Below are 12,616 nucleotides of genomic sequence, written 5' to 3' on the forward strand. Positions count from 1 at the left end.
CCCCAAACTGTTTAGCAGCTGAAATCCTATATCAAGCAAGAATGGGAAAACATTTCACTTTCAAAACTACAGCAGTTGTTCTCCTCAGATCCCAAACACTTACAAAGTATTGTTTAAAGAAAAGGTGATGCAACACAGTAGTAAACATTACCCTGTCACAACCTTTTTGAAATGTGTTGCTGGCATAAAAATCGAAATGGGGATATATTTTTCCCAAAACAATAGTATTTCTCAGTTTCAACATTTGATAACTTGTCTTTGTACTATTTTCAATTAAATATAGTGATACATTTTTTGTGCATAATTGCATTCTGTTTTTATATGCATTTTACGCAACGTCCCAACTCTTTGGAAACAGGGTTGCAGTACACCAGCTACAAATGTGGTTCCTCCTTTTTAAAAGAACTACATCAAACGAGAAGAATATATTTGAGATTGAGACAGGATTTCTTCAAACTGGATCATTTGTTTTTGACAAACCATGCCAATATATTTCATGGGAAGGATTGTTCAATGCCAGAATGGAATGCATTTAACCAAAATAAAGCCTTTGACTCTGCAGGGAGCTACTGCCCACATAATAGGACCTCGCAGCCTCTAGCCTGTCTACCTGGACAGTATTCCATGCCTGGCCAGACACACTGCGAGACCTGCAATGGCACCTCTCTATGTGGAGACGCTGTGGTACCTGGCTGGAGTAGAACAGGGACAAGGCTGTCTGTGCAGTCTGGACAGCCTGTCTCCTCCTGCTCTCCCGGGACACACAGAGACAGCCGGGAGGGAGCAGCCTGTGTCGTTTGTCCTTTAGGTGACGTCAATAGATTACATATTTCTTCTTTCTGGCTTGTTTTTAAGTTTTTGACAATTCCCATGTGAATATGAATGTAAAACCATATCGTCACAGGTCATTACTGCACTGGAGATGTTGCTCTGCCGTGCCCTGCTGGAAGCTACGGCCCGAAAGAGGGTCTGCAGAGGGCGAGGGACTGCCCACCATGTCCAGCAGGTAATTAGTCCATCATCCGGTCTGCATCCCAATGGGGATTCAGTGAAGTTAACATTTGTGTGCAGCGGATGAAGATGAAAGTTGGACCAGAGGAAAACATTTCAGGTCAGATTTTTTTTCTTGACCCTGTTTGATCTCGGCAGAGATCTGCGGTTACAGTTTGTGGAATATATTCTTTTATTGCCTAGCTGTGCACTGCCGTGGAATTCAGTGTCATGATACCATCACTGTCAGCTAGAAGAAATGATTTATTGTGGAACCTTTCCACTCTGCCTCAGGGTTTTACTGTCTGGAAGGTAGTTCGCAGAGACCGGGCTCCGAATTCATGTGCCCACAAGGGTATTACTGTGAGGAGGGCACCGTAACGCCCCACGGGTCACCTTGCCCTGCTGGAACAGCAGGAGAACAACTGGGTCAGACAAGTAGGGCAGCCTGCAGGAGATGTTCGGAGGGACGGTTCTGTCCTGAAGGTGATGCACACAAACACATGCACCTACTGTAGCTATACACGAATGGACATTTCAGTGTATTACAAACACAAGTGTTTGTACATGCAGGCCATGTTCTGTAATGGAACACGAGCTATATTACAGGCATCTAAATGCGGCAGACGAATATTTTACACGAATTAAACACAAACAATAACGATGTGCAATGTACCGACCTTTGCTATTGATGATGGGTATTTTCTTCTAACAGCACTGTGATGTCGGCTGTTCTTTAATTTGCTTTTCTCCCGTGTTGTTTATATTCCAGGCTCTGCAGGTCCTGGCTTGCCCTGTGCCCGTGGAAGGTTCTGCCCAGCTGGCACACTGGAGGAAGTGAAATGCCCAAGGGGCACCTTTACTCCTCACCAAGGGGCAATAAGTAAGGCATCACTTGGAAAGATTTGCCCACTTGGAGCGGGGCAAGATACAACCCTGTGCAAAATAAAGCACACCCAATGAAAATGCCAGCTCTGGTTGTGCTGGTTTCTTAACACCATTCTAGCATGCTTAAATGCCAGCTCGCACAGCAAACTGACATCTTATTTTTGAGGGAATTGGATCAAAAGAGGCAGGGCTATTTCAAAAAACCCGGGGCTGAAGCCATGGAATCCCAGGCCTCTAGACCCCACTGAGCTAAGGCAGTGGTTTCCAAACCTTTTCCCTGAGGGCAGGCATCTTTATATTTTCAATCCAGTTAAATCATGGACAAAAAATGTTAACTGTACTAACTGAGCTCCATTTATTTACTGAACTTGATGACTCATTCAGATAAAAAACACATTCATTTGCCAACCACTTCAATTAAAATTTGGTGTGAAGAAAATGTTGCAGACAAAATTAAGGCCTATTGTTTTGGGGCCTACTTAACATGACAACTGTTAGAAATCAGCCGTTTCGTATAGTGGTGAAATAATGATTGGGCACCCGGTCGTCAAGGGAGAGAGTAATTAAATTATTCATTGCAGCATTTGATAGTCTATTGTTCGTGATGTTACAGACTCGATCTTACAAACTCGGTCTTCCAAACTCGACCTCAAAGAAACCTCCAGTCATACCTCTACTTTCTAGACATCGCAGTCCAGAATACACAACACAGTACTGTAAGCCCATTGACTGGTTCCTGTCGGCGCATTGACTGAGCGTGACTTCCTGTGTAGGAATAAACCGATGCACTGTTGTAGTCTAAACATAACAAGCATTCATTCATTCAGTTCCCCACGACCAATTATTAAAACCTCTTTAGGTGGGAAAGACTGTTTGAGATGCCCTGCTGGTTTCTACTGCCCAGAGGGTACCCTGGACCCTAAGCCCTGTCAGCCTGGGACATTCAACCCCCTGGAGGGACAGGATGAGGCCACGGACTGCAGGGAGTGCTACCCGGGCAAGGCCTGCACTAAAGTAGCCCTGAAGGCTCCAGATGTGGACTGCATGCAAGGGTAACTCCTTCTGACAGACTACCCGTCTGAAACATATTATTCTGTCGTCCTCCTGTTGACCCTGTATGTTTCCTCTTACTTTTCTTGTGTTTTGCCATCCATGTAGACTCTCTTGAATGAGAATCCGCTGGAGCATATTAAAAATGTTGTGATCATAATTCAGGAAATTGTCATTTACAACATTCACGCCTCGACTGTTTATTTCTGTTAGGTTTGCGTGTCCTCCCGGGTCGTCCAGGCCTAACGCTCCCACCAATGCATGTCCACCTGGGACCATCAGCAACCGCACCGACTTAACCGACCGGGCCCAGTGTCAACAATGCCCTGCGCGATATGCATGTCTGCAAGGTGCCCCCTATATCTGCTTGCCCATCGCCATGATAGCTATCTCCTTCATGTCTCCTTCATGATCAGCCCCACAGTCCCTGATACAGTCCCTAGATTTTCCAGTGGAAGACATGTCACCAGCATTTAAATGGCCCTACACAGGTACAGGTGGTTCACAGAGGCCCCCGGTCTCCTGCTTCCCCGGGCATTACTGCCCACCCGGGACCATGTTCCCTACCCAGCACAAGTGCCCCATGGGCACGTGGAGCGATCGCAGTGGGCTGGAGGAAGAGAGCGAGTGCCGCCTCTGCCCTCGTGGCTGGTACTGCCTGGCCGGGGTGGGGGCGCCAACGGGGAGGTGCAGCTCTGGGCATTACTGTCCCGAAGGTAAGAATCCAAACACGCTCGTCGGAGAAGAATAGAATGAAATGTACATATTTTGGATGGGACAGGTTATGTTTTGTTTTATTTTCTCCAGGAACAATGTATGGGACACAGTTTCCCTGCCCCGCGGGCACCTACAGTACCAGGATGGGCAACGGACAAAGAGACGACTGCCACATCTGTCCTGGGGGCTCGTACTGTCCGGAGGGCACATCCAAGCCAGCGCCTTGCCCACCGTAAGAGAGGATGTTGACTGAAGAGCAAGGATATCAAGATGATTCAGAAGGTGGAAGAAGCAAATGCAAGTTATACTGTTAATCATACACTGCTGTTTGCGGTTTGTTCCAGCTCTACATTTCGCCGTCTGAAAGGAGGGCTGAGGTGGGAGGATTGCTCTGCATGCCCGGCAGGCTATTTTTGCCCCCTCCCAGCCACTGTCAATCCCAGAGTGTGTGGAGCAGGCAGCTATTCCGTAAGACCCAGTTCACAGCACTACGCAAACTTTGAATGGACTTGACTGCAAGTCGTTTTTTCAGGCTTTTTCTAATAGCAGTTTTGCTTCTCAAAGAAATAAAAATGTGGTTCTTGGGGAAAGTTTCCAATGTGTTTGTTAGGTTGCAGCAAATGTTCTCCTAACACAAAAACCTTCCAGTTGTGTGGGCTGTACTGATGATCATTTTCTGAATGCTTTGGTTTGGTTGTCACTGATGTTGACATAATTTGTAAAAGTAAATCAGCATTTTTGCAACAGTATTTAAGTCGGTGGAAAGTATGATTTTAAGTAACTGAAATGCATCAGGAAGGTTTTGAGATGTTCAAAAGATGATAAGGCAGTAGGTTTGCCCTGGTGCCATGAAAACCAACACTGAACATGTCGAATGTTTACTTCCTCTTCTCTCTTCGTTTCTGTCGTTTAGGACGAGGGCTCAGTGGAGTGCGCCCCCTGTCTGCAGGGCCACTACTGCAGTAACGAAACCACCAGTGAGGAGGCCATGCTGAGTGTCATGGTCTGCCCTCCAGGATTCCTCTGTTCCCAGGGCCTGGCCAGAGAGCCCCAGAGATCTGCCGTCCTCTGCCCCAGAGGCTTCTACTGCCTCGGTGGAGGCATTGTGAGTTAGTCTCTCTGTCACATTCTGAATTGTTGTTATTGTCCCATTAATCGTTACTACATTTTTAAAAACCAGAATTCAACATTGAAACACAGAACATAAAACATCAATACAAAAATGACTGACCTTTGACACTTCTTATAAGGACCCAAACCCAATTCCCTGTCCAAATGGAACCTTTGGCGGGCACCCTGGGCTGCGTGACCTCTCAGAGTGTGCAATGTGTCCTGTGGGAAAATACTGCTACTCCCAGCAGCCCCGGGAGCATCCGATAATTGAGCCAGTAAGTTACTAAGTAAAGAAACTATGTTTTCATTGTCTTTGTCTCATAATGCCCGTCTATGGTGGAGACTAAGATCAATGGAAAATGTTATACACATGTTATTTATTCTTTATTTCTCCTATTTGGGCCAACACTTATAATTCGCACCGTCTACACCCTGCCTGAACACTGCCTGAACACTGCCTGAACACTGCCTGAACACTAAACATCTGCCTGAACACTGCCTGAACACTAAACATCTGCCTGAACACTGCCTGAACACTAAACATCTGCCTGAACACTAAACATCTGCCTGAACACTGCCTGAACACTAAACATCTGCCTGAACACTGCCTGAACACTGCCTGAACACTGCCAGAACACTGCCAGAACACTGCCTGAACACTAAACATCTGCCTGAACATCACCAAATTACCAACAGGACTTGTTGGTCTTGCACTCCGAATCCCAGACTTTCAGGAGGTCTGTCGTAACAAATAATGTCTACTTGCCAGAAAACAAGTTGTGTGGTAATGGAATGAATAGGACTTCAGGGGGCACAAGGTCTGATCTCCCTCTAAGCATTGCAGAACCCCCTGGTTTGGTTGTAGTTTCACTTATAACCAAACAAATCTGTAACGATCATTACCCCTTCACCACAAATAATTCCCTGGAAGAGAATGCAGTTGCAAATGAACGATGCGTTACACAGAGAGTACAAACAGGTTTTACTCAGCTTTTACCACGTGGGTGGACATACGGTTGGTTGGACAACTCCAAACGAAACATCTGTTTGTTTCGCAGGAGGATATGGGTTGAGTGGGAAGGTTGTCGGGCAATCTGATTGCACTAGACACAGGATATTGTCTGGAGGAACAGGAGAGAACAGTTAACTAGATGAGAAGGAAGAGGCAGGTACTGAAGGGGCTAACAGAAAGATCCCCATAGAACAAAGAGGTGATGGTTCTACTTGTCAAGATATTTTGCATTCAGGCAGATCACAGGAGGTTGGTGGCACATCAGCTGGGCAGGTTTCCTGGTGATGCCTGGCATTGTAATTCACGTTATTGTACCAAGCACATCACACACATTACTGGGTCCTTTGATATCATTCCATGTAGTCGAATTCAGACGTTATTAAGAGCTGTAATCCTCTCTGCAGCTTCCCTGCCTCTGTCAGGAGTACTGAGGATTGTAGTAGGCAGGTTGTATTACCTAGTGGTATTACAAGGTTTATTGTGTGCTTGTGTGAATTGAAAATGTGTTTTCTGCATATCTCTCCCCGGGGGTTGATCTTAGAGTCGGGTCCCAGCCTGGGCATCAGACAAAGACAGTGGGAGATAAAGGCATTTGGGCTGTTGTCATGTACCCCTTGTCACTCATGGTTTAGTGATTTTTTTGTGAGGTTTCACTTGCTCCAGTGATTGAAGGTTCCAGAGGATTGTAGCTTTGGGGGTTGGAGAACACAGAGCAAAGACTCCTGGTACCTCAACAGATACCTGGCTTCTCTCTTCCTTGGTGGTGTCTGTTTCCAGATATAGACTGAAACCAGCAAGGGCTTGACCAAACTCTGCTTGCAGTCCCCCAAACAATGTTTTCTCTTAAATATTTTTTTGTGTTTCGCTCTGTTTTAAACATTGTTGTGTTTCAGACTGGGAGCTGCCCTGATGGCTTCTATTGCCCTCTGGGTACTGGGCACCCAAACACGTCGCCCTGCCAGTCAGGATTTTACCGGAACAACTCTCACGGTCACCATGGTGGGGTGTGTGTAGTGTGTCCAGCCAGGTTCTTTTGCGCCAGTCCAGGCACGCACACACCGACTGTCTGCCCACAGGTAGGACAAGCATTCACTGTATTCATTCGTGAAATAATAAATGTAGCTTGTCTCCGAACACCAACCTAAGTATTTCTTTCCTCTCAAATGCAGCATTGTTCAACAGTAAGCATTTTAAGAGTCAGATTGTTATATGTTGATGAGTCACCTCAATTGTTGTTGAGGTTAGAAGAAACATGTGGTTGTACGAACAGAAAATAAATGAAACAACATGACTTAATACAACGCTGAAAAGCCTCAGTGCAATACCAAACAGGATTTTATGCATATTGTATTTCCACAAAATGAGAATTCTGACAGTTTTGGGGAGGCTGGTATTGAGAACGGCTATTTATATTCACACTGTATATTTCAATACTCTAACAGGGTTCCTATTGTGCTGAGGGAAGTACTTCTCCAGAATTCTGTGTAGAGGGCACCTACGGTTCACGTCCTGCACTCAGTAGTCTGTCTGAGTGCTCCTCGTGTGGCGGGGGCAGGTATTGCAGCGGAGTGGGAAGAACCGAGCCCTTGGGGGTGTGTGAAGAGGGCTTTTACTGCAGGGAGAGGGCCACTTCTGCAGTAAGAGGATTTCATCGTTAACATGGCTGCACTGGCCTTATACAGAACTCATCATACTGCACAGACAACTCCCATAACGTGATTTGACTGTAATAAAACCATTAAACGTCAAGTAAGAATATCACTGTGTAGGTGGCCTTGTGACACTCTGCATTTAGCTATAAATCTTGGAAACTAATAAATCCTTGACAAGCCAAAACAGTCAGTAAACCAACAAACATTTTCAGGGGTTACATCAGATGATGTTGCTGAGCCGTGCTGTGTTTTCCGTCTCCACAGACCCCAGCCGATGGGCCGACTGGAGGTTTGTGTCCGGCCGGAAGTTACTGCCCCCCAGGCTCTGCCTCCCCCTCCCCCTGCCCCCCTGGCACCTTCAGCAACGGCACCGGCCTCCGAACCTCCCAGCAGTGTGCTGACTGCCCACCTGGGTAACAACACATCATACGGGCCCGCGTGTGCTTTCTCCAGAACGAACATTTATTAGCGCTAGCTGTTATCGAGACCTCTCGTTTAGCTATTGTTGTTGTGTATAGTTTTGACAGAAAAGCGCTCCCTGGTTTCTGTGTTTCATTGCCAGTGTGTTGTTTGTTCTTAGGTCCTATTGTTTAGGTTTCGGTAACACCGCTCCCACTGGCCCGTGCTCTGCTGGTTACTATTGTACGGGCGGCTCTGCGTCGCCTGTCCAGAATGAGACAGAGGAGGGTTACTATGCCCTGGAGGGGGCTGTCAGGCCCGAGCCTTGTCCCCTTGGCACGTTCCAATCGGTACACTGAGAGCACATAGGAAATTACTGACAGTTCTTTATAATGTACTATATATAACTACGGCCAGTAGTGGTCAGTTGTTCAAAAATAAAGCTGTGGAATGCCAATCGTCAAATGCCAAACGCCCAATACAAATCTTGAAAAAGTATACTAATATATATATTTATAAATATTAATTATTATCGGCACTCAACCATGTACTGAAAGAAATTGTACCAAGTTTTCTCTCTTTGTATCGTTCGTCCTTCAGGGTAGAGGCTATTCGTCATGCATGGAGTGCCAGAGAGGAAGGCTATGTAATCATACTGGCCTGTCCCAGCCTGGACTATGTCCCTCAGGACACTACTGTCCCCCAGGCTCTGGTGTGGCTCACCCCTGTCCTCCAGTAAGTAGCCCCTGCGTCTGCCTCTGCTGGTTTAAGAATACACCGGACATTTTAATGTGTTTAACCTAGTTTATTACTATGTAAGAAATCGCCCAGGGGGTGTTTGTTTGCGGTGCACTTATAAAAGGAGTCCTTCTGGGACTCAACGAAACAAGCCTTTAACACCAAACACCTGTGTAAGGCAGGTAATGAAACGTGCAAAAACAAGTTCTCATAGAAATTTTACTCAGCACTTCATCAGCAACACTGAAATGCTGAATGTTCCGCTTATGCCCTTCTCTTCCTTTTGAGAGTGTTTCCAGGTGGCTTACCTAGGGCCCTGGCCAAGTAGGAAACAACCTGCAGGTGGACGGAGACTAATCAGTCCCAGGTGTGTTGGTCTGGGGAGTGGGAAAGGTGACCAGCATATCCTGGCTTTGCCTTCACCTGGTGGCCACGTCTTTAAGCTCACGAACGCTGTCTCCACCTCCAGCAGTCCGCATACTCAGTTTGGGTAGTGCTTTCTGGTTAGATCTGTAAGGGGACAGGCAATTGAGGCAGGCTAAGTTAGTTATGAATCTGTTACAATATCTGGTCAACCCCAAGAAGGCCTTTACCTGGTCTTAAGGTGAAATGCCGGAGTCAATTCTGTATCACCTCAGACTTCTTCAGTCAGGATTTCCTGTTGCCCCACGCAATCATGTCTCCAAGGTACACAGTCTCTGTCCAGGCCAGCTTATATTCCTTTGGGTTCGTGGTTAAACATGCTTCTCGGAGCGCGTCCAACACCGCTACGCCTGGTTCAGGGGGTCACCCAGTTGTTGCTATGTATCACCATGTCATCCAGGTAGGCAGCAGTGTAGGGGCTGCGTGGGTGGGGCCATCTGTCCATTAATCTCTGGAGCGTCGCCGGAGCTCCTTGTACACCAAAGGGAAGGACCCAATATTCGTGAAGGCCCCACGGAGTGGCAAAGGCAGTCTTTTCTTTAGCTGCTTGGGAGAGTGGTACCTGCCAGTATCCCTTGGTGAGGTCTAAAGTGAAGATACATTATACGACAAAAAGTATGTTCTCCTGGCATCCACCACACCCAGATTCGTTCTTGATACTTCCAGATAGTGAGGCGTGATTCATCACTCCAAAGAAGTTGTTTCCACTGCTCCAGAGTCCAGTGGGGGCATGCTTTACACCACTCCCACCAATGCTTGGCATTGGACATGTCTGTGAGGCTTGGGGTACAGCTGCTCGGACGGGGAAATCCATTTCGTAAAGCTCCTGATGCATACTTCTGGTGCTGATGTTGCTTCCAAGAAGCAGTTTGGAACTCTGGGGTGAGTGATGCAACAGATTATAGGCAATTTTTAAGCTCAATGCGCTTCACTACTCGGCAGCCCAGCCCTGTGAGTTTGCGTGGTCTACCACTTTGTGGCTGGGCTGTTTTTGCTTCTGGACGCTTCCACTTCACAATGAATGCACTTACGGTTGACCAGGGCATATGTAGTAGGGCAGAAATGTCACAAACTGGCTTGTGGCAAAGGTGGCATCCTATGACACTACCACGTTTAAAGTCACTGAGCACTTCAGTACGACCCATTGAACTGACAATGTTTGTCTATGGAGATTTCATGGCTATGTCCTGGAATGCTGTGCACCTGTGAGCAATGGGTGAAGCTGAAACACCTGAACAAAAATATTTAGCAGGGGTGTCCACATGCTTTTGGCCATATAGTGTATATCTTGCCTTCCCTTCCCCAGTTGTCTTTCCTGAAGTTCCGGTCCCAGCAGGACAATATCTTGGGGGGCTTCCTTGTCATGCCATTTCTTCAACAGGATAACAGGGTACATTTGTGTTGGTTTCTTTCGCCCATGCTGATTTACTTATAATTTATTGGTGCTACCTTTTTTTTTTCACCTTGCCAGGAGGCCAGGAGCTTATTCTGGGCAGTGTGTACCAGTACCCTGTCCCCTGGTTGGAACTCATAAGGTTGGGCACTCCTGTATGTAGGTCTTCTGCTCTTTCACTAGGGGCCAGATGGTCTTCATCCGATCCTGCATCCCTTACACATGTTCCGTGAGACTCCAATAGGGCCTGGGCTGCTCCTCCCAAGCCTAATTGGCTAGGGTGATAGGTATAAAACACATCGCTAGACACCTCTCTTACCGGAAACATCAGGTAAGGCAGTATTTGGTCCCAGTCTCTGCCTTTCCCTTCCATAGCCTTTTTCTTCTAAATTCTGGCATTCTGGGCCTCTAATAATTCCGCACAGCGCTCTTTATCCCTGGCCAAAATGATTTTTTTCCCGAGGCAAGGTCAACCTCAAATCCGTGTGAATGGGCCAGCTGTAGCACGGTTGAGATTTGAACCCTAAGCACCAGCTGTTCTATTTCCCCTTCCTGCTTAATGATCCAGTATAGCAGCTGTTTTTATTTACTGTGGAGTGGGGGTTGGTTTAGGGGAAACCCTTCCTTAATGGGCATACCTTGGAGCATCAGGACATTGTCATTTGCTTGTGTGAGATTGGGGTCTCGAAGCTGGGCGGGCCCTGACTGCCCTCCCGTTGGGAGCTGCACCTGCGATGGCATCCAGTAATCAATTTCAGTAGGGAGTTCAGAAATCAGATCTCTTGGGCGATTAGCAGGGTTGCCTTCTTCCGGTATCTCTCGACTCGGGACAGCCTGCTCTTTGACGGGCCATCTTGTCTCTGCTTCCGGCATTCCGGTGGCCACGTAGCGCCCCTCCACATCCACATGGCTCCATATGTCACAACTATCATCCTCATGGATGATGATATGCTGTGTGTGTGTGTGTGTGTGTGTGTGTGTGTGTAGGGCTCCTATGCGGACCAGCCAGGTGGGGGGGGTGTGCACCACTGCAGCCCATGTGATGCAGGCTCGTTCTGCAGGAGGGCTGGTCTCTCTGTACCTCAGGGTCTCTGTGACAAAGGCTTCTACTGTACGTCTGGGGCCACCTCCGTCACCCCGGTAACTAGTACGCATCTCAAACACCTGTCGCAGGCTCGGATGGGGCTTTCATGAATCAAGTGAATTTTCTGTAGCCTGACATAAGCACCTGCCCACCCGCCAAAATTAAGCATAATGGAGACTGGGAGAATGTCATCATGAATTCATTAATCACATTTTCCTGGTTAAACTTTTTTTTTGGGTCACATTTCCCCATATTTATAGTAAAAAAATTAGTTGAAAGAAAGGTTGTTCTTTCAACTAATTATGTTACGTATCTGTTGTTTAAATGTGAATGTACAATATGTGATCCATCCAGATGGATGTGGCCACTGGGGGAGTGTGTCCGGCAGGCTTCGTGTGCCCACAAGGCACCAGGTTTCCCCATGAACATCCCTGTCCTGCTGGGACCTGGAGCAATGTCGTGGGGGCCCAGGACCTCTCCTATTGCCGGCCCTGTCCTCCAGGCTTCTACTGTAACACCACAGGCCTCATGCAGCCCTCTGGGATATGTGCTGCAGGTACACATTAAAGAGACATTTTACTCAAAAATTAAGGTTTGTAAAAAAAATTCAGGAACAAGGTCGTGAGATACGGTTTTTATTGTGACAGTAGACTGTATGGAAGTGTGACTAAAATCTCCTTTGAACCCAGCCCAGCGCTGTATATATGATTTAAAACAAAACGGTAATGTGTTTGGTATCCTACGGTATACAGTACTGTATGTGATAGCATGTTTTCATCTATCAGTGTTTTATGAATTAAAGCATTCTTTGTGAATTACAGGGTTTTACTGTTCAGGTGGAGCAACATCTCCAATGCCGATAGATGGAGTGGCAGGAGACATCTGTCCTCAAGCATCCTACTGTCCAATGGGGTCATCATCTCCTAAACACTGCCCTGATGGTTCCTACTCCAACAGTACAGGTATAGTTTGACAAATGTCTTGACATCCCTTACAACAGGAAGGAAAGTATCATTCCAGTTTCCTTCATCGGTTGCCTTTTAAAAAAAACATTTGAATTTGGAATTTCAGTTTACTTCAATTAAGTTGACCGGATATACTGCTATACAATTGAGCATTTCTCTTTTAATGTCAGACCATATACATTATACATTAAA

General features: G+C 46.7%; 1 long non-coding RNA gene across 1 annotated transcript in view; it reads left to right on the plus strand.

Moving 5' to 3' along the window:
• The first annotated feature begins 568 nt into the window (after positions 1-568).
• The window catches only part of LOC105011575, a 65,470-nt gene continuing 53,422 nt past the window's right edge, over positions 569-12,616 (plus strand). The window contains exons 1-19 of the long non-coding RNA XR_004575498.1: positions 569-808; positions 905-1,006; positions 1,285-1,476; positions 1,763-1,913; positions 2,676-2,930; positions 3,142-3,278; positions 3,420-3,644; positions 3,736-3,877; positions 3,990-4,113; positions 4,559-4,750; positions 4,896-5,033; positions 6,664-6,846; positions 7,213-7,407; positions 7,687-7,835; positions 8,003-8,171; positions 8,422-8,556; positions 11,363-11,515; positions 11,814-12,015; positions 12,281-12,421. This is a non-coding gene — a long non-coding RNA (SCO-spondin). The remainder of the gene's footprint in view (positions 809-904; positions 1,007-1,284; positions 1,477-1,762; positions 1,914-2,675; positions 2,931-3,141; positions 3,279-3,419; positions 3,645-3,735; positions 3,878-3,989; positions 4,114-4,558; positions 4,751-4,895; positions 5,034-6,663; positions 6,847-7,212; positions 7,408-7,686; positions 7,836-8,002; positions 8,172-8,421; positions 8,557-11,362; positions 11,516-11,813; positions 12,016-12,280; positions 12,422-12,616) is intronic.

The sequence above is a fragment of the Esox lucius genome, chromosome 1, assembly GCF_011004845.1.
Source record: "Esox lucius isolate fEsoLuc1 chromosome 1, fEsoLuc1.pri, whole genome shotgun sequence".
In the NCBI taxonomy this organism is placed as follows: domain Eukaryota; kingdom Metazoa; phylum Chordata; class Actinopteri; order Esociformes; family Esocidae; genus Esox; species Esox lucius.